Source organism: Danio aesculapii, chromosome 20, assembly GCF_903798145.1.
Source record: "Danio aesculapii chromosome 20, fDanAes4.1, whole genome shotgun sequence".
Taxonomy (NCBI): Eukaryota; Metazoa; Chordata; class Actinopteri; order Cypriniformes; family Danionidae; genus Danio; species Danio aesculapii.
In genome coordinates this window covers 14,322,495-14,342,315 of record NC_079454.1, presented here as the reverse complement: position 1 = coordinate 14,342,315, position 19,821 = coordinate 14,322,495, and positions in this window count along the sequence as shown.

The following is a 19,821-nucleotide window of genomic DNA, read 5'->3' as shown; positions in this document are numbered from 1 at the left end:
GACCATGGTATCCTTATTAATCGCTTAAAGTCTACAGGTGTCCAGGGACAGGCCCTACAATGGTTTAAGTCATACTTATCTGACCGTTACCAGTTTGTGAATATTAATGGACAGCCTTCACAAATCAGCCCAGTAAAATACGGGGTGCCTCAAGGATCAGTTTTAGGCCCTTTGCTGTTTACAATATACATGCTACCCCTGGGAGACATTATTAGAAGACATGGGATCAGCTTTCACTGCTATGCAGATGATACTCAATTATATATTTCAACTAAACCTGACGAGACGTCTAAACTGTCCAAGCTAACTGAGTGTATTAAAGATGTTAAAGACTGGATGACCAACAATTATCTTTGCTTAAACTCAGACAAAACAGAATTATTACTTATTGGGCCTAAATCCTGTACACAGCAGATCTCACAACTCGACCTACAATTAGAGGGATACAAAGTTAGCGTTAGCTCTACTATAAAAGATCTGGGTGTCATATTAGACAGCAATTTAACTTTTAAAAATCATATATCCCATGTCACAAAAACTGCTTTCTTTCATCTGAGAAATATCGCTAAGTTACGAAGTATGCTATCCATCTCAGATGCAGAAAAGCTAGTCCATGCTTTTATGACTTCTAGGCTGGACTACTGTAATGCACTGTTTGGTGGCTGCCCAGCATCCTCTATTAACAAACTTCAATTAGTACAAAATCCAGCTGCCAGAGTTCTTACCAGGTCTAGAAAATTTGATCACATCACCCCAATTTTATCCTCCTTACACTGGCTGCCTGTTAAGTTTCGTATTGAATTTAAAATATTGCTTCTTACATATAAAGCTTTAAATAATCTAGCTCCTGTTTATCTAACCAATCTTCTGTCTCGCTACAATCCAACTCGCTCTTTAAGGTCTCAAAACTTAGGGCTTCTGGTAGTACAAAGAATAGCAAAGTCGAGTAAAGGAGGTCGAGCCTTCTCATTTATAGCTCCTAAACTCTGTAATAGCCTTCCTGATAACGTCCGAGGCTCAGACACACTCTCCCAATTCAAAACTAGATTAAAGACCTATCTGTTCAGTAAAGCATACACTCAGTGCACCACTTATGGGGCTTCCACACAGGTTATGCATCTTGTTGATATACACTATGAACAGCAGCTACGCTAATTATTTTCTTATTCTCCATTTCCACCTGGGGATACTCTTCCCGAGGCCCTCAGACTATGCAGAGTCATTGATTCGATCCAAGACCAACGACGAGATGATCCCAAGGTTTCCATATCCTGGACCAGGTCGAATCCTGAGCAGCTACTGTGATGGTCATGGAAGAGTGGAGAACATGAGACTGATTCCTGTGACACTCCAGAGACAGACGAGTCTTCGCTGAGGCCAGCTTACAGCCTCCGCCACTGAGACTACAGCTCTGCACAAGACGTTTGGCCAGCGGAGAAATTAAAATGATCGTGCCCAACTGAGCCTGGTTTCTCTCAAGGTTTTTTTTCTTCACTTCCGCCATTAGTGAAGTTTTTTTTCCCTCTCCGCTGTCGCCACTGGCTTGCATGGTTCGGGATCTGTAGAGCTGCGCATCAGTGGATTTGCCCTTCAATATTTGGACTCTCAGTAGTGATTATTAAACCACACTGAACTGAGCTGAACTGAACTGAACTTAAACACTACAAACTGAACTACACTGTTCCTATTTACTGTGACCTTTTATGTGAAGCTGCTTTGACACAATCTACATTGTATAAGCGCTATACAAATAAAGGTGAATTGAATTGAATTGAATAAGTTGGCGGTTCATTCCGCTTTGGCGACCCTGGATTAATTAAGGGTACTAAGCTGAAAAGAAAATGAATGAAAATATGAAAAGATTTTATATCATTACAATTTTTTTTTTTTTGAAATTTGTTAAAACTTGTTTAAACACTGAAGTAAAAATGGAAATGAAAACTGGCCAGAACATTTAAATTTCTTCGGTCAGAATTTCGCCATTTTAATAATATGAAAAATTTAAAAATAATAATGATATTCCAATTTATGGTCTTTCGAACCACACAAACCCCCCTTGGCTACAGGCTTAAAACTTAATAAACTGTATGAAGAGAGGATTATTAATATATTTTAATAGTAGTTAAATAAATAATAGCATATATGTGTTGTTTGATTCACCCGTCCCCACCAATGTCAAGTACAAACCTACGCCCTTGATTGTTTTATAAAGATGTTATTCCCTCTATGTGCAACCCATCCAACGCTGGTGAAAGCAATGTAATAAAAAACAAACTGACGCATGCGCACCTCTCGCACCGTCCCTGCTTGCCCTCGCGTTGCCGCTCCCGGTATGAATCCCGTTTAAGAACATGCATGCCGAAAAAATTAGACGCTGCCCAGTGCTCACGCGTTGTGCAACAGGTGTTGTGCCGAGAAATGCACCCCTGCCATAAATGCACTCCTTTCATAGACTTTCTCAGTCTACATGAAAACCAAAAGCCATAATTGAGTAAAACGTAATATGAAAATTAACTTGATGGATAAAGCAAAAACAGTGAGTGAAATGCATTTTCAAATGCACTAGGTTTACAAATAAATGTAAAAAAATCTGTAATCTTAAGGGAAGGGTTCACTCTCATTACTGTCATAATGATGTTATAAAAAATTATCAATTTAAGTTAATAGATGCACATTTCACAGGTGCTGTGTTTTATGGCAGGGGTAACAGCCTTTAATGTACAGTTGTCAGCGCGCAGTAAGTTTTGGAAATCGTCAAAATTACAGTTTAACTAATATGATGATGATCTTATTTTGACTAGCATATCTCCTGATAAGGGGTGACGCAGTGGCGCAGTAGGTAGTGCTGTCACCTCACAGCAAGAAAGTTGCTAGTTCGAGCCTCAGCTGGGTCAAAAGGCTAAATTGTCCATAGCCGCCATGCTGTACTAAAATTAATATATTTACGCAAAAGATTTCTTAAATGATCTTAGCATATTACTTCAGTTGTATTTTTACATTGTTAAAGTTCCAGCCCCGGCTGCGTCAGTTGGCATTTCTGTGTGGAGTTTGCATGTTCTCCCCGTGTTTGCGTGGGTTTCCCCCACAGGTCCAAAGATATGTGGTATATGTGAATTGGGTAAGCTAAAATGTAGTGAAGACTACCTTGCCGTTAGGGCTAGTTAAAGGGAGCATAGCGAACCAGGGTTGTCTGTGAGAACACGACAGAGAGATGAGGTCAAGTTTAACAGGATTTATTACAAACTGCAGAACATCCACAAAATGGGGGGAGCCAGCCTGTACAGCTATCAATCAGTGATAAAGAGCAAGATGGGGAGTGAGCTCTAATGCAGCAGCAAATACTGAAAGTATGGGGCAGAGCAGCTTGAAGCGTCCACTGAAGGCTATATGACTTAAAATCCAGTGTACATCAACATTCAGGCCAATGAGAGGGTGCTTTAAAGTGCGTTTGCTTGTATGTACTGAAGCATCGTATTTATGAGGATCTGAGCTTGTTGAGGCAGAGTGCACAGCAGTCCAATGGTGGTGTATTGCACACTGAAGGGCAGTTATATCTTCTTTGCAACTAGGCAGTTGGCTTAGTGGTGAACTACGCTTGATCTGGGCACTTATGGATGTTATGGGTGTTATGGGTGTGTTTGTGTCGTTTCTCTGGAACACACAAAGTAATATAAACTAAATTAAACTTTAACCTTGATCAGTCACATTCAAAATATAGGCTGCTCCCCATATACAAGAACAAAATGAGCCATAAACATTACATAACAGTAAACATTAAATATCTTAACTTATAACTAAATAAGGGTTTAGCTTACTATGATAAGCACTGTAATGAATTAACACTAGCATGTAGCATTGAAGTGCATCATCATCGTTTGGAATGTTCATTCATGCAATTAACATTTACATTTAGTCATTTAGCAGACGCTTTTATCCAAAGCGACTTACAAATGAGGACAAGGAAGCAATTTACACAACTATAAGAGCAGCAGTGAACAAGTGCTATAGACAAGTTTCAGGTGTGTAAAGTCTAAGAAGCTAAGCATTAGTAAATTTTTTTTTTTTTTTTTGAGAGAGAGTACAGTTAGTGGTATAGCCAGAGAGGCAGTTAAGATTAGGAAGGAAAGTGAAGACTAAACAGTTGAGTTTTTAGTTGTTTCTTGAAGACAGCAAGTGACTCTGCTGTTCTGATGTAGTTAGAGAGTTCATTCCACCAACTGGGCAGATTAAATGCGAGAGTTCGGGAAAGGGATTTCTTCCCTCTTAGGGATGGAACAACGAGGCGACGTTCATTCACAGAACGCAAGTTTCTGGAGGGCACATAAATCTGCAGAAGTGAGAGCAGATACGAAGGAGCAAAGCCAGAGGTCGCTTTGTAAGCAAACATCAGAGCTTTGAATTTGATGCGAGCAGCAACTGGCAGCCAGTGCAAATGGGTGAGTAGCGGAGTGACATGTGCTCTTTTGGGTTCATCAAAGACCACTCGTGCTGCTGCGTTCTGAAGCAGCTGAAGAGGTTTGATAGAATTAGCTGGAAGCCCGGCTAGTAGAGAGTTGCAATAGTCAAGACAAGAGCTTGAACAATGAGTTGAGCTGTATGTTCAGATAGGAAGGGTCGGACCTTACTGATGTTATAGAGTGCGAATCTGCAAGATCGAGCAGTTTTAGAAATGTGGTTAGAGCAGTTTAGTTGGTCATCAATCGTTACTCCAAGGCTTTTACCATTTTGGATGCAGTAATGGTTGCCCCATCCATCTGGATTGAAAAGTTATGGTGTAGAGTCTGGTTGGCAGAAACTTCAAGCATTTCCGTTTTCGCAAGGTTAAGCTGAAAATGATGATCTTTCATCCAGTGTGAAATGTCTGACAGGCAGGCTGAAATGCGAGCTGGAACCGAGGGATCATCAGGGTGAAAAGAGAGGTATAGCTGGGTATCATTAGCATAGCAGTGGTAGGAAAATCCATGTTTCTGGATGACTGTTCCTAAAGATGTCGTGTAGATGGAGAAGAGAAGTGGCCCAAGAACAGAGCCCTGAGGTACCCCAGTGTTTAGATGCTGTTGGTTGGACACCTCTCCCCTCCAAGACACCCTGAATGACCTGTCCGAGAGGTAAGAACTGAACCATTGAATAACAGTGCCTGCGACGCCCAGTGACTCAAGCGTAGATAGCAGGATCTGGTGGTTTACAGTGTCAAAAGCAGCTGATAAATCCAGCAAGATGAGGACAGATGATTTAGAGTCTGCTTTAGCCAGTCTGAGATCCTCCACGACCGAGAGCAGGGCAGTCTCAGTTGAGTGGCCTTTCTTAAAGCCAGATTGCTTGTTGTCTATGAGGTTGTTTTGAGTAAGAAAGTCCAGGACTTGATTGAACACTACTTTCTCCAAAATCTTGGTCATGAATGGAAGCAGGGATACCGGTCGGTAGTTTTCAAGTAGCGTTTGATCCAGGTTGGGTTTCTTTAGCAGTGGGGTTACCCTAGCCTGCTTAAATGAAGTAGGGAATAGACCAGAGTCAAGAGATGTGTTAATTATGTGAGTCAGTGTTGGTATGACTGCAGGAGAAATGGCTTGCAAGAGATGAGAGGGAATGGGATCAAGCGGACAGGTGGTTGCATGGCTCGATAGCACGAGATTGGACACCTCAGACTCAGAGAGCTGGGAAAAAGAGGTGAGTCTGTGTGGTGTTGGTGGTGTATCTTGTGTGTTTGTTGTAGGTTCAATTCAATTCAATTCACCTTTATTTGTATAGCGCTTATAGAATGTAGATTGTGTCAAAGCAGCTTCACATAAAAGGTCACAGTAAATAGGAACAGTGTAGTTCAGTTTGTAGTGTTTAAGTTCAGTTCAGTTCAGCTCAGTTCAGTGTGGTTTAATAATCACTACTGAGAGTCCAAATATTGAAGGGCAAATCCACTGATGCGCAGCTCTACAGATCCCGAACCATGCAAGCCAGTGGCGACAGCGGAGAGGGAAAAAAAACTTCACTAATGGCGGAAGTGAAGAAAAAAAACCTTGAGAGAAACCAGGCTCAGTTGGGCACGATCATTTTAATTTCTCCGCTGGCCAAACATCTTGTGCAGAGCTGTAGTCTCAGTGGCGGAGGCTGTAAGCTGGCCTCAGCGAAGACTCGTCTGTCTCTGGAGTGTCACAGGAATCAGTCTCATGTTCTCCACTCTTCCATGACCATCGCAGTAGTTGCTCAGGATTCGGCCAGGTCCAGGATATGGAAACCTTGGGATCATCTCGTCGTTGGTCTTGGATCGAATCAGTGACTCTGCATAGTCTGAGGGCCTCGGGAAGAGTATCCCGAGGTGGAAATGGAGAATAAAGAAAATAATTAGCGTAGCTGATGTTCACAGTGTATATCAGCAAGATGCATAACCTGTGTGGAAGCCCCCTAAGTGGTGCACTAAGTGTATGCTTTACTGAACAGATAGGTCTTTAATCTAGTTTTGAATTGGGAGAGTGTGTCTGAGCCTCGGACGTTATCAGGAAGGCTATTCCAGAGTTTAGGAGCTATAAATGAGAAGGCTCGACCTCCTTTACTCGACTTTGCTATTCTAGGTACTACCAGAAGCCCTGAGTTTTGAGACCTTAAAGAGCGAGTTGGATTGTAGCGAGACAGAAGATTGGTTAGATAAACAGGAGCTAGATTATTTAAAGCTTTATATGTAAGAAGCAATATTTTAAAATCAATACGAAACTTAACAGGCAGCCAGTGTAAGGAGGATAAAATTGGGGTGATGTGATCAAATTTTCTAGACCTGGTTAGAACTCTGGCAGCTGCATTTTGTACTAGCTGAAGTTTGTTAATAGAGGATGCTGGGCAGCCAGCAAACAGAGCATTACAGTAGTCCAGCCTAGAAGTCATAAAAGCATGGACTAGCTTTTCTGCATCTGAGATGGATAGCATACTTCGTAACTTAGCGATATTTCTCAGATGAAAGAAAGCAGTTTTTGTGACATGGGAAATATGATTTTTAAAAGTTAAATTGCTGTCTAATATGACACCCAGATCTTTTATAGTAGAACTAACGCTAACTTTGTATCCCTCTAATTGTAGGTCGAGTTGTGAGATCTGCTGTGTACAGGATTTAGGCCCAATAAGTAATAATTCTGTTTTGTCTGAGTTTAAGAGAAGATAATTGTTGGTCATCCAGTCTTTAACATCTTTAATACACTCAGTTAGCTTGGACAGATTAGACGTCTCGTCAGGTTTAGTTGAAATATATAATTGAGTATCATCTGCATAGCAGTGAAAGCTGATCCCATGTCTTCTAATAATGTCTCCCAGGGGTAGCATGTATATTGTAAACAGTAAAGGGCCTAAAACTGATCCTTGAGGCACCCCGTATTTTACTGGGCTGATTTGTGAAGGCTGTCCATTTATATTTACAAACTGGTAACGGTCAGATAAGTATGATTTAAACCATTGTAGGGCATGTCCCTGGACACCTGTAGACTTTAAGCGATTAATAAGGATACCATGGTCAATGGTGTCAAATGCCGCACTAAGATCGAGTAGAACTAATAGCGAGATGCACCCTTGGTCAGCAGCTAAGAGTAAATCGTTGGTTATTTTCACTAATGCAGTTTCTGTACTGTGATGAGCTCTGAAACCTGACTGAAACACTTCAAAAACATTGTTGGTCTGCAGAAAGGAGCATAATTGAGCAGAAACAACTTTTTCTAGTATTTTAGATATAAATGGAAGGTTTGAAATAGGCCTATAATTAGCTAAGTTGCTGGGTTCCAGTTGTGGTTTCTTAATAATAGGTTTAATAACAGCTAACTTGTAAGGATTTGGAACATGGCCTAAAGATAAAGAAGAGTTGATAATGTTAATAAGAGGTTCTCCTATAACAGGTAGCAATTCTTTCAGTAACTTTGTCGGAATTGGGTCCAATATACACGTAGCTGATTTAGAGCTATTTATAATTTTGTCTAGCTCTTACTGTTCTATGATTTTAAAGCACTGTAGGGTATTTAGATTCAGAGGCGTGTTTACTGGATCTGAAGTATAAGGCGGTGCAGAAAGTTTAATATCTCCTATTTTCTGGCTAAAGCCTTCTATTTTATCACTGAAAAAATTCATGAAGTCATCACTACTAATTTGCGGTGGAACGTTTTGTTCCAAAGATGACCGATTATTTGTTATTTAGCGATGGTGTTAAATAAGAATCTAGGATTGTTATGATTATATGCAGCAAATTGAGCATTGATTTTTGCAGTTTTGGTGCAAAAGATTGTAGCAAAGTCATCAGTAGTGAGTGTGGAGGATGCGGGTGGAGGAGGAGGATAGAGGAGGGAGGAAAATGTTTTAAAACGTAAGCGAGGATTGGTGGCACTTTTGACATTCTGACGGAAGTATGTCTGCTTTGCAGAAGCAACCTCAGCCGAGAAAGAAGACAGAAGAGTTTGGTATGTTATGAGCTGTTCAGGATTTTTAGTTTTTCGCCAAATTCTCTCAGCAACCTGAAGTTTTGAGCGATGCTCACAGAGAACTTCAGAGAGCCAGGGTGCAGGAGGACTGGCACGGGCTGGCCTGGATGTAAGAGGACATAGTCTGTCTAGACATGATGCTAGTGTGGATCAGAGTGTATCAGTGGCACTGTTCGTATCAAGTGCATAGAGTTTGCAAGATGGAGGAAGAGAGTTTGAAACAATGGTGGATAGTCTATTGGGTGAGAGAAAGCATAGGTTTCTGCGAAAGGCAACTGGAGTTGGAGTGTGTGGCGGCTCAGGAGTAATGTGGATGTTGAGAGAGAGAAGGAAATGATCCGATATTTGTAGTGGAGTTACTAGTGTTTGGTCAGCGAGGCAATGTCGAGTGTAAATATAGTCTAGCTGATTACCTGATTTGTGAGTAGCAGAAGTAGGTGCTCTTTTGAGGTCAAAAGAGGCAAGCAGAGTCTGGAAGTCAGCAGCTTGAGGTCTTTCAATGTGAATGTTGAAGTCACCTAGCACCAACAAGGGAGTGTCATAATCAGAAAAAGATGAGAGAAGAACATCCATTTCATCTAAGAAGTGACCTATTGTACCCGGTGGGAGGTAGATGACAACCACATTTATGTGGAAGGGGTGGAGAATGGTGACTGCATGGAATTCAAAGGAGCTGATTTTTGGCAGGGACGGTTTCTGAGTGAATTTCCATTCTTTGGAAATCAGTAGTCCAGTCCCACCCCCTCTCCCTGTCTGACGAGGAGTGTGGGAAAGAGAGATATTAGTAGAAAGAGCTGCATGTGTAGCAGTGTCCTCCGGTCTCAACCAGGTCTCAGTTAGAGCCATGAGATTATTGTCAGAATGAGTAGCTATGAAGGTTATAAAATCTGCCTTGTTAACAGCAGATTGACAATTCCAGAGGCCCACGGAGAGAGAGAGTTGTGAAATAGAAGATCCATGAATTGATCGAAGGTTGTGAGGGTTGCGCCTGCAGCGTACCTCCCGTGCTCTGCGAGTGTTAGTAACAACAGGAATTAGTAAACACATAATAAAAGTGCAAGGAAAACAATAATGAGTGCAGAGATAAAGTAAAATAATAAAGAAAAAGTACTTAAGTGCTTTGTCGGTGTCTTTGCTAGGTGGAGTCGCGCAGGTAGAGTCGATGGTCTTTACACTCGTCGGTCTTAGAGTCGCGCAGGTAGAGTCGATGGTCTTTACACTCGTCGGTCTTAGAGTCGCGCAGGTAGAGTCGATGGTCTTTACACTCGTCGGTCTTAGAGTCGCGCAGGTAGAGTCGATGGTCTTTACACTCGTCGGTCTTCACACGAGGCGGTCTTCACACAAGGCTGCCGCGACCGCTGCCGCGGTGAGACTAGCTGCTTATATACACCCCTGAGCGCTTTGCTGATTGAGCTCAGCTGGGCACGCCTCGAGAGTAAAAACACCTGAAACTGCAGCGGCAGGGCGCGAAAAACATCCGGCTCGACACACAAGCTCTTACAGTAACCAAGGAAACAGTGGCTAAACTTTCTAGTACTAAACACAGATAGCTGAAAACAATTTTAAATGTCCTACAACCATACACAACCAGCTAAAACCAAGTCTAAGTGTTCTCTAACCAAACACAGCAACTGAAAACAGGTCTAAATGTACTTACACGGTGTTGCTCTCGATGCTAAAGTGCTTCTCCTGCTAGCTAAACATACTGTGCTCAAATATATAGTCTTTACCTGGTGTTTGGACACGCCTCCAAAGTAAAAAAACACCCGAAATTGCAGCGGCGGGGCGCGAAAAACGTCTGGCTCGACACACAAGCTCTTACAGTAACCAAGGAAACAGTGGCTAAACTTTCTAGTACTAAACACAGATAGCTGAAAACAATTTTAAATGTTCTACAACCATACACAACGAGCTGAAAACAAGTCTAAGTGTTCTCTAACCAAACACAGCAACTGAAAACAGGTCTAAATGTACTTACACTGTGTTGCTCTCGATGCTAAAGTGCTTCTCATGACATCAGGACTGCTACTCACTCTCATAGGACACACACAACACCATACACAATCCTCTGTCACAGAGATGAACTGCAGTGTCCGTCTGTGGCTCCTAACAGGTGGAGAACTGCACGTGAGCAATGGCCGTGGCGATATAGCGATCTCCAGAGTGAAAGCAACTTTCTTTTCCGGCCAGCCGCGCTCTGCTCTTTCATAATAAAAGTCCTCCGGGCACCATCCGCAACATCATGCTTTCCCTTTCTTACTCTTCCTTTTGCACAGCCGCCCCCAAATTGCTTGCAATTTGACCATGCAAAAGAGTACTGTGGATTAGAATTCATCCAGGCCATTCTCCTCATCGTTCTCAGCTGGTATTGCAGGTAGAAGAATAAGCCAGGCAACAGGCCGGGTGTAAACTCTGTCCTTAACTTGTACATCTACAGATCTTACACATCCATCCAGACTTGGGTGAACTTTAATCACCCTGCCAATAGGCCAGAGCGCTCGAGGGTACTGTGGGTCCATCAACATGACTACAGTCCCATTTGTCAGGTTGGCTTGAGTATCACGCCACTTCAGGTGGCACTGTAGTGTGGGCAGATAGCACCTGATGAATCTCGCCCAGAAGTGATCAGCCAGCACTTGGCAGTGACGCCATCTTCGCCTGCTTAATCCTTCGCTCTTTGGATACACCACTGGCGGCAGTGTGCCATCAAGCCGCCCCATTAGAAGGACACTTGGCATCAGAGCATCCAGGTCGGCAACATTTGAGGAAGTGTAACCCAATGGCTTAGTGTTCAGTATTGCTTCGACCTCTAATAGGACAGTGAATAAGACTTCCTCAGATATGGACTGAGCTCCAATGACAGTATACAAGGCCATTTAAACAGACTTAATTTCCCTCTCCCACGTCCCCCCAAAGTGTGGAGCTGCGAGGGGGTTGAAACAGAAGGCAATTTTCTGCTTGGCAAGGAGTTGCTGGAGGTCAGGGGACATGAGACTAAACCATTCACTCAGCTCTTTCTCACCTCCTCTGAAATTGGTGCCCTGGTTGGAATAGAGCTCAGCTGGATTGCTGCGGCGAGCAATGAATCGCCTCAAGCTCATTAGGAACGAGTCCGAATCCATGGCATGCAAGAGATCCAATTGGACCGCTCTACTTGTAAGACATTTATAAATAATGCCCCATCTCTTCTCAGAACATCGTCCTATCCTCACTTGAAATGGACCAAAGCAATCAACGCCTGTCGAGTAAAACGCCGGTAGGTATAGGCGAAGGCGAGCTAAGGGAAGATCTGCCATTTTTGGAACTGATGGTTTTGCTTTCCATCGCTGGCACCCTTGGCATTGGCGTTGCTCTCTCCGTATGGCTTCCCTTCCACAAAGGATCCAGAACATGCCACGAATCTCTGCAAAGACTCTCTCTGGACCTGGATGACAGAGCCGTTCATCGTAATCCTGGATGAGGAGTTTCGTTGCATAGTGTGATGGGTCTAAGAGAATAGGATGCTTGAAGGCTATGTCTAACCCTTCAGCTCATTGGAGTCTCCCTCCTACTCGTATAAATCCCTCACTTAGATTGAGCTCTGGTGATAGAGATGTGAGACGGCTGCTGCGAGGAACAGTTTCCCTGCTTTAAGACAACGTAACTATTCTGGAAAGCACTCTGTTTGTATCCTTCTGAAGATAGTCTTCTCAGCTCGACGATAGTCCTCCACAGTCAAACGGTTATCTTGATTGGCCACCCCGTATGCCTTCTGTGCTACTGACTCCATCAGGTCATTCCAAGACTGGTAAGTTGAGGTCCCTTGAGCCTCCTGTCTGTTAGCTTTGGAGACCGTTCCACATAGAGTCACTTTCTTATACTCAGAAATGTCCTGCTCGAGGAGTTCTCCAGGTTGTGATGGCCAGTCGGTGGGGGGCTTATGAAGAAAGGGCGGTCCTTGACTCCAACGATTTGGAACAGCTAGCTCTGCCAAGGCCTTTCCCCTGGTCACATCATCAGCTGGATTCTGGGCAGTGTCAACATAAAGCCAGGAACTCCCTGCAGTTAGCTCCTGAATTTCTGCAATGCGCGTGCCCACAAATACTTTAAACTGACACAACTCCAAGTGCAACCAAGTTAATACCATCGTCGAGTCACTCCAGAGGATTGTTTTATCCATCTTGACAGTTAGTTCTGTCTCGATCTTCTTCGCTAGTTTAGCAGCGGTCAACGCTCCACAAAGTTCAAGGTGAGGGATTGAGTGTTGGCGGCGAGGTGCCACTCGAGATCGTTCAATTCAATTCAATTCACCTTTATTTGTATAGCGCTTATACAATGTAGATTGTGTCAAAGCCGCTTCACATAAAAGGTCACAGTAAATAGGAACAGTGTAGTTCAGTTTGTAGTGTTTAAGTTCAGTTCAGTTTAGCTCAGTTCAGTGTGGTTTAATAATCACTACTGAGAGTCCAAATACTGAAGAGCAAATCCAACGATGCGCAGCTCTACAGATCCCGAACCATGCATGCCAGTGGCGACAGCGGAGAGGGAAAAAAAACTTCACTAAAGGCGGAAGTGAAGAAAAAAAACCTTGAGAGAAACCAGGCTCAGTTGGGCACGACCATTTTAATTTCTCCGCTGGCCAAATGTTTTTGTGCAGAGCTGCAGTCTCAGTGGCGGAGGCTGGAAGCTGGCCTCAGCAAAGACTCGTCTGTCTCTGGAGCGTCACAGGAATCAGTCTCATGTTCTCCACTCTTCCATGACCATCACAGTAGCTGCTCAGGATTCGGCCTGGTCCAGGATATAAAAACCTTGGGATCATCTCGTCATTGGTCTTGGATCGAATCATGCAGATCGAATCGTGCAGCGAGGAAGGCTACATGTATTTGTTCTTGGACATTTTCAGTCCTGGTGTATGCCACAGAGCTGTATGCTTTAGTGGAGGTATCGCTGAATACATGTATTTGTCTGGAGACCACCATCGGTTCAGTGAGGCCTGGAGCATAGGGACGAGGTACAGCAATGTGAGGCAACCAGTGAAGCTCAGATTCCAGTCATCCCGGTCACGTGGATTGTCCCACATCCTCTGGACAATAAGCTTTGCTCGGGTAGTATAGGGCGCTATGAATCCCAAAGGACCATATTGACGGGCCAGCACTTTATAAATGTTCCTTATTGTCAGCGTCTTGTATTCCACAGGTCTGCTTCTGTAACCGAGGGTATCTGATCCCCAGTGCCAACTGAGGCCCAGGGCTGGTTCCGGAAGACCAGGTTCGTCATGCGAAAGCCACCTCTCCATACTGTCGGACCTCACCTCAGCAGGTAAGTGTCTGAGCACATCAGGTACATTGGAGGCCCATTGTCTGAGCTCAAACCCTCTGGATGCCAGCACCTCTCTGAGCTGGTCAACTAACTCCTTAGCCTCATCAGCTGTCGGCAGACTCTGGAGACAATTATGTATGTAGAAACAATGTTCCACTGAATGACGGACTGCATTTTCCACTCCACTGTGATCCCTTGCATGTCTGTGGAGTGTGAATGTGGCACAGCAAGGTGAACATGCAGTACCGAAGGGGAGAACCTACCATTGTAAGACTGCAGGTGGATCGGCACGTTTCATGTCCCTCCATATAAATCTGATGAGCGGCTGATCTTCTGGTAAAAGTTGGACTTGGTGGAACATGCCTCTGATGTCGCTACTGATCGCCACGGCATGTTTTCTGAAATGTAGGAGAATTCCCAGAAGAGAGGCTCCAAGACTTGGTCCCGGCAGGAGGGTGTCGTTAAGGCTGCGGCCTTGGTATGGTAAAGAGCAATTGAAGACTATTAGACTTTTCCCGTTATGGCGCACCACATGATGCGGGATGTAATATGACTCAGCGGAGTCTAATTCTTCACTTGTAGTGAGTCTCCTAATGGCTCCTGCCTCCTCCAACTTACTAATGGCTGCACAATACTCCTCAGCTTGTTGAGGGTCCCTGGCCAGATGTCTCTCTAGGCTTCTGAGGCTAGGTATGACTCTTTCCTTCTGAGCTCTGAGGGGAGGTACACCTTGTTTCCTCAGCAAAGGTGTAGCATATCTGAAGATTCCTGCGACCTTGACTTGCTTTGTTTTGACCTCCAGAAGTTCTAACGCCTCTTTATCCTCCTTTGACCTCACAGCTAGCCTAGTGCTCTGATACGGCAGAGCGTCCATCTTCCAGAGCCTCTCTACGTTCTGCATCAACTGCATGGTTGGGGATGATATGCTAGTGTGAAGACACTGCTGGGTATTTGGAGCCCACTGAATGAGATGTACCGGTCCTTGAAGTGTCCAGCCTAATCGAGTGTGAATGGCTGCCGGACCTCCCGGAGGGCCTAGTCTCACGGGTTCAACAGGAGTGATCAGCTGAGGGAAATCTGCACCAATCAGCACAAGCGGCTTGACGTAGGAGAAGGACTCCAGGGGAAGGTCAGCTAGGTGCTTGTACCTCTTCTTGAGACTGGCCACGGGGTACGAGTGGTCTGCCAAGCCTAAGCGCTTGGAAGTGAAAGCATTCTTGATGTGGAATGTTTTCTTGGGCTTGGAAGTGGATGATATTTTAAATGAGACTGAGGCTCCATTCAGTGTCTGGACTTCCTGACGGATTGTACGGAGAGCAAGGTTTTCGGGTCTCTTATCCAGATCAAGTTGGTTGACTGCCTCTGGTAAGAGCATTGTCCTCTCTGATCCATCGTCCAAGATTGCATAAGTATTCAGTGTCTTGTCTCCATTTTGGAGGATGACTCAGACAACCTTTAGCAGTACTCGAGCATGAGACGATGGTTTATCAAGATACAGGACATCCAGGCTGGTGTTCACAAGACAGCTTTCAGCTTTGGACTCTTCAGGACGAGTATTAGCATCATGTAGTACTCTTAAGTGCCTCTTTTGGCAGACATCACAGAGCCACTTTAGGTCACATTGAGATGCTTGATGGGCTCTTCCACATCTCCAGCATCTCTTGTGTGATTTGATCCACTCTACAACCTGTTCCCACATAAGCTTCTGGATGGCCTGACACTTATTCAGGAAGTGCTCCGTATTGTTACAGTAGGGGCAGTAAAGTTTGATTTGGCTCTTCTGCTTGGAGGGAGATGATCTCTGGCTCTCTGTCTGAGCTCTATTTAAAGTACTACTCTCAGAACCATGAAGGACTGTAGCAACAGGCTTGTTACATCTTTTATGCACTCTAAATCCAGCCATCCATGAGGTGCGATGTTCTGAAGTGGTGTCGTAACCTTGGCACCATGAGTCATAGCGTAACCATTCAGCTAAGTCGAGCAGGGTAGGGGTATGTCTCGGATGATGGAACCTTGATCGACAAAAGTTAGCTCTCATTTCAATAGGAAGCTTGGTGAGTAAGCGTGCTACATGTGTGCCACAGCTCAACTCGACATCTCCATCTGGGCCCAAAGTCTGGAGCATTCCCACCAATGACTGGATATGCAGTGAGAACCTCTCAAAGGCCATTAGATCTCCTCTCTTGATCTCTGGTGACTCCATCAAAGCAGCAATTCGCCGTAAGGCTATGTGGTGTGGCTGTCCAAACTTATCTGTTAAAGCCATCATTGTATCAGTGTATGGCCGGGGTGAATTAATGAAGGAGTCAGCGATGAGACAGGCCTCCTCAAGCTTCACATGGTCTACAAGTATCTGATACTTAAAGAGTTCAGGGGCATCTGCTGGCAACAGATTAGTCAGCGCCAACTTTAACTGCGAAAACTCCATGGGGACATTATGGATGAACTGAGGGATCTTCGGAGCAGACCCTCGATACTCTCCTCCTGATTGACATGTGGACACCCAAGACTGCTCTCGGCTCCTTGCATTCTGAGGTTGACTCATGAAAGGTCTAACTCGTGGTTGAGGTAAAGGACCTCTACTGGCATTATGCATACTGGGCGGGTGACCAAAGGTAGATGTGTGGGGTCCTGGTCGTTGCGTCTGGCACCAAGTGTTATGTTCCAAGCCTCTACTATGGGGAGGGAGGTTATGACTCTGAGGTGTCGAATGTGGATGAGTATGTGCTATGCGGTTTGGTGTCATATTGTCTCTCATTAACTGTAACTCACTCATCATCCGCTCAATGACAGTAACCACATGGTGCTCCTCAACTGCTGAATCTGGTAGGTAGTAAGAGGATGGCCGTGGGCGATGTGGCATATCTACTTCCTCATACTCTTCCTCAGGCATCAAAGGGGCCTCTGCTACTGGCACAGGAGCAACTGGCCATGATTCAAATAGTGGATCGCACTGCTCAGGGACTAGTGCTTGATTTAAAGTCGATAACATAGGTTCCCTTCCTTGGCCATATGGTGAAGTATAACTGCTCAAATTGCTCCCCCTGATTAACTCGCTTTGCTCAATGTCCACCTGATTGCATGGCTTAGGGTTAAGTGGCCATCCAAGGCTGATATTCTCATATTCATTTTCTGGATCCAACATATACTTTGCGTGTGTCTCAGGGGGTCTGCGCCACTGAATGTGAGGCTGCTGGCTGTGCACCGTCTCGCTAGGGACATGCGGGGACAAATAGACATTTCTTGAAGTACGTGACTTGGATCACACAGCAGCCATTTCATAGTCTTGTAAATATGCTGGCTGTCTCACCTGACATCTTGGCCGTGGAAGGGCCCACGAAGCTTGCTCACTCTGCTGCATAATCCCAGCACGACTACGCTCCGGCTCGAAGGACCATTAAATGTAGTGAAGACTACCTTGCCGTTAGGGCTAGTTAAAAGGAGCGCAGTGAACCAGGGGTGTCGGTCAGAACACGACAGAGAGATGAGGTCAAGTTTAACAGGATTTATTACAAACTCCAGAACATCCACAAAATGGGGGGAGCCAGCCTGTACAGGTATCAATCAGTGATAAAGAGCAAGATGGGGAGTGAGCTTTAATGCAGCAGCAAATACTGAAAGTATGGGGCAGAGCAGCTTGAAGCGTCCACTGAAGGCTATATGACTTAAAATCCAGTGTACATCAACATCCAGGCCAATGAGAGGGTGCTTTGAAGTGCGTTTAATTGTATGTACTGAAGCATCGTATTTATGAGGATCTGAGCTTGTTAAGGCAGAGTGCACAGCAGTCCAATGGTGGTGTATTGCACACTGAAGGGCACTTATATCTTTTTTGCAACTAGGCAGTTGGCTTAGTGGTGAACTACGCTTGATCTGGGCACTTATGAATGTTTGTCGGTGTGTTTGTGTGGTTTCTCTGGAACACACAAAGTAATATAAACTAAATTAAACTTTAACCTTGATCAGTCACATTCAAAATATAGGCTGCTCCCCTTATACAAGAACAAAATGAGCCATAAACATTACATAACAGTAAACATTAAATATCTTAACTTATAACCAAATATGAGAGTTTAGCTAACTATGATAAGCACTATAATAAATTATCACTAGCATGTAGCTTAGAAGTGCATCATCATCGTTTGGAATGTTCATTCATGCAATTAACATGACATCAGGCTGCTACTCACTCTCATAGGATGCACACAACACTATACACAATCCTCCAACTACAGTGTCCGTCTGTGGCTCCTAACAGGTGGAGAACTGCATGTGAGCAATGGCCACGGCGATATAGCAATCTCCAGAGTAAAAACAACTTTCTTTTCCGGCCAGCCGCGATCTGCTCTTTCATAATAAAAGTCCTCCGGGCACCATCCGCAACATCATGCTTTCCCTTTCTTTACTTTCTCTTTTGCACATAAATTGTCCATAGTGTATGAGTGTGAATAGGTTGTATGGATGTTTCCTAGGGGGAATCCATGGGTTGCAGCTGGAAGGGCATCCGCTGTGTAAAACATATGCTGGATAAGTTGGCAGTTCATTCTGTTGTGGCGACCCCAGATTAATAAAGGGATGTCAAACTCAATTCCTGGAGGGCCGCAGCCCTGCACAGTTTAGTGTCAGTCCTGCTTCAACACACTTACCTGTATAGGTTTCAAACAAGACTGAAAGACTTAATTATTTTGATCAGCTGTGTTTAATTAGGGTTGGAACTAAACTCTGCAGAGCTGTGGCCCTTCAGGAACTGAGTTTGACATCCCTGGACTAAGCTCTTTATTAATCTGGGGGCTTTACATTGTTTTCCAGTTACATTTAGAATTAATTTTTTTCTTCTTTTATTTATTTAGAATAGAAGAATTGTATAATAGTAATGATACTCTAATTTGTAATAAATATTTTAAAAAGTATTTTAAAAATAATATTTTTATAATTTTATATATTTATAAATAAACGGGGCGTGTCTTGGTTGTGGGGGCGTGGCTTGTGGTATGGGGCTTAAATTCTCACTCCAAGCTGAAGCCAAAAGTTGGCAGCCTTGCAAAGTGTATATATAATTGTGTTGTTTTGTTTACATTGAATGGGTTTAATAGTTAATAATAGAAAATATGTTTGTGCAGTATTTGTTTGAAAAATAGTGGATATTTGCGTTTTCAAGGAGAGACACTCGATCCGGGGAATCTACCACGGCAAAGAGTATAGAATCACCAAGAGGCGACACTCTAGTGCGATTTGGGAAACAGCCACTAAATGGCGCGGTGGCCATTTTGGAATGAAAATTCCAATAGAACAATAAGAAGCATATTATAAGTCTGTAAAATAAACTATTAAAAGTGCTCATGATTGTGATAGTAAGTGTTGTATTGTCGTCTTTCAGGTTGTATCTCAGCTTTAATGCGCTTTTTAAATAAATAAATAAAAAACAAAGCAGCTGCTTGCCATCGCGACAGCAATGAGATCCAATGGACAGCCGATCACTTTCACTCCAAAATGGCGGAATCGTGGGGCTGTTGCTGGGCGTTTCTGTTGCAATGGAACGTTCTATTGAGTGTAGCCTCTTGGTCATTCTAAGCTCTTTGACCACGGTGAACTGTGCGCTCCCTTTAGAATGCCAGAGGATCTGCAAAGGAGCAGACATGACTCCATGGTTTTTATTCTATTATCCTGTTTTACAGGTAAATATGGACAACTAAAGATACTATTACAGTGAATGTATATTATTTTGATGTGTGGTATATGTACAGGTGTATAAAGTGATTTAAGAGTATGTTTGAGTGCTGATTATGTGTTATGTTTACACTAATGTAAAAAATAAGTTGTTAGGTGTGCTCCAGTGATCGCTATAGTAGTCTACATTATTGTATCATTTGTTTTGAGGCAAAAGCCACCTGTTTATACATGAAAAGTGTTCATTTATCATGGTTAAAAGGCTCCGTGAGGCTCACTCAGCACTCGCGTTTGGTGAGCTTAATGGTCATGTGACCACCCACTGAAGAGAAGCACAGAGAGCTGCTGCAGCTAAGGGGTTTCTCTGAAAATGCCTCCATATGAGAGAAAATGGTATAGTTCAGTTTACATTGGC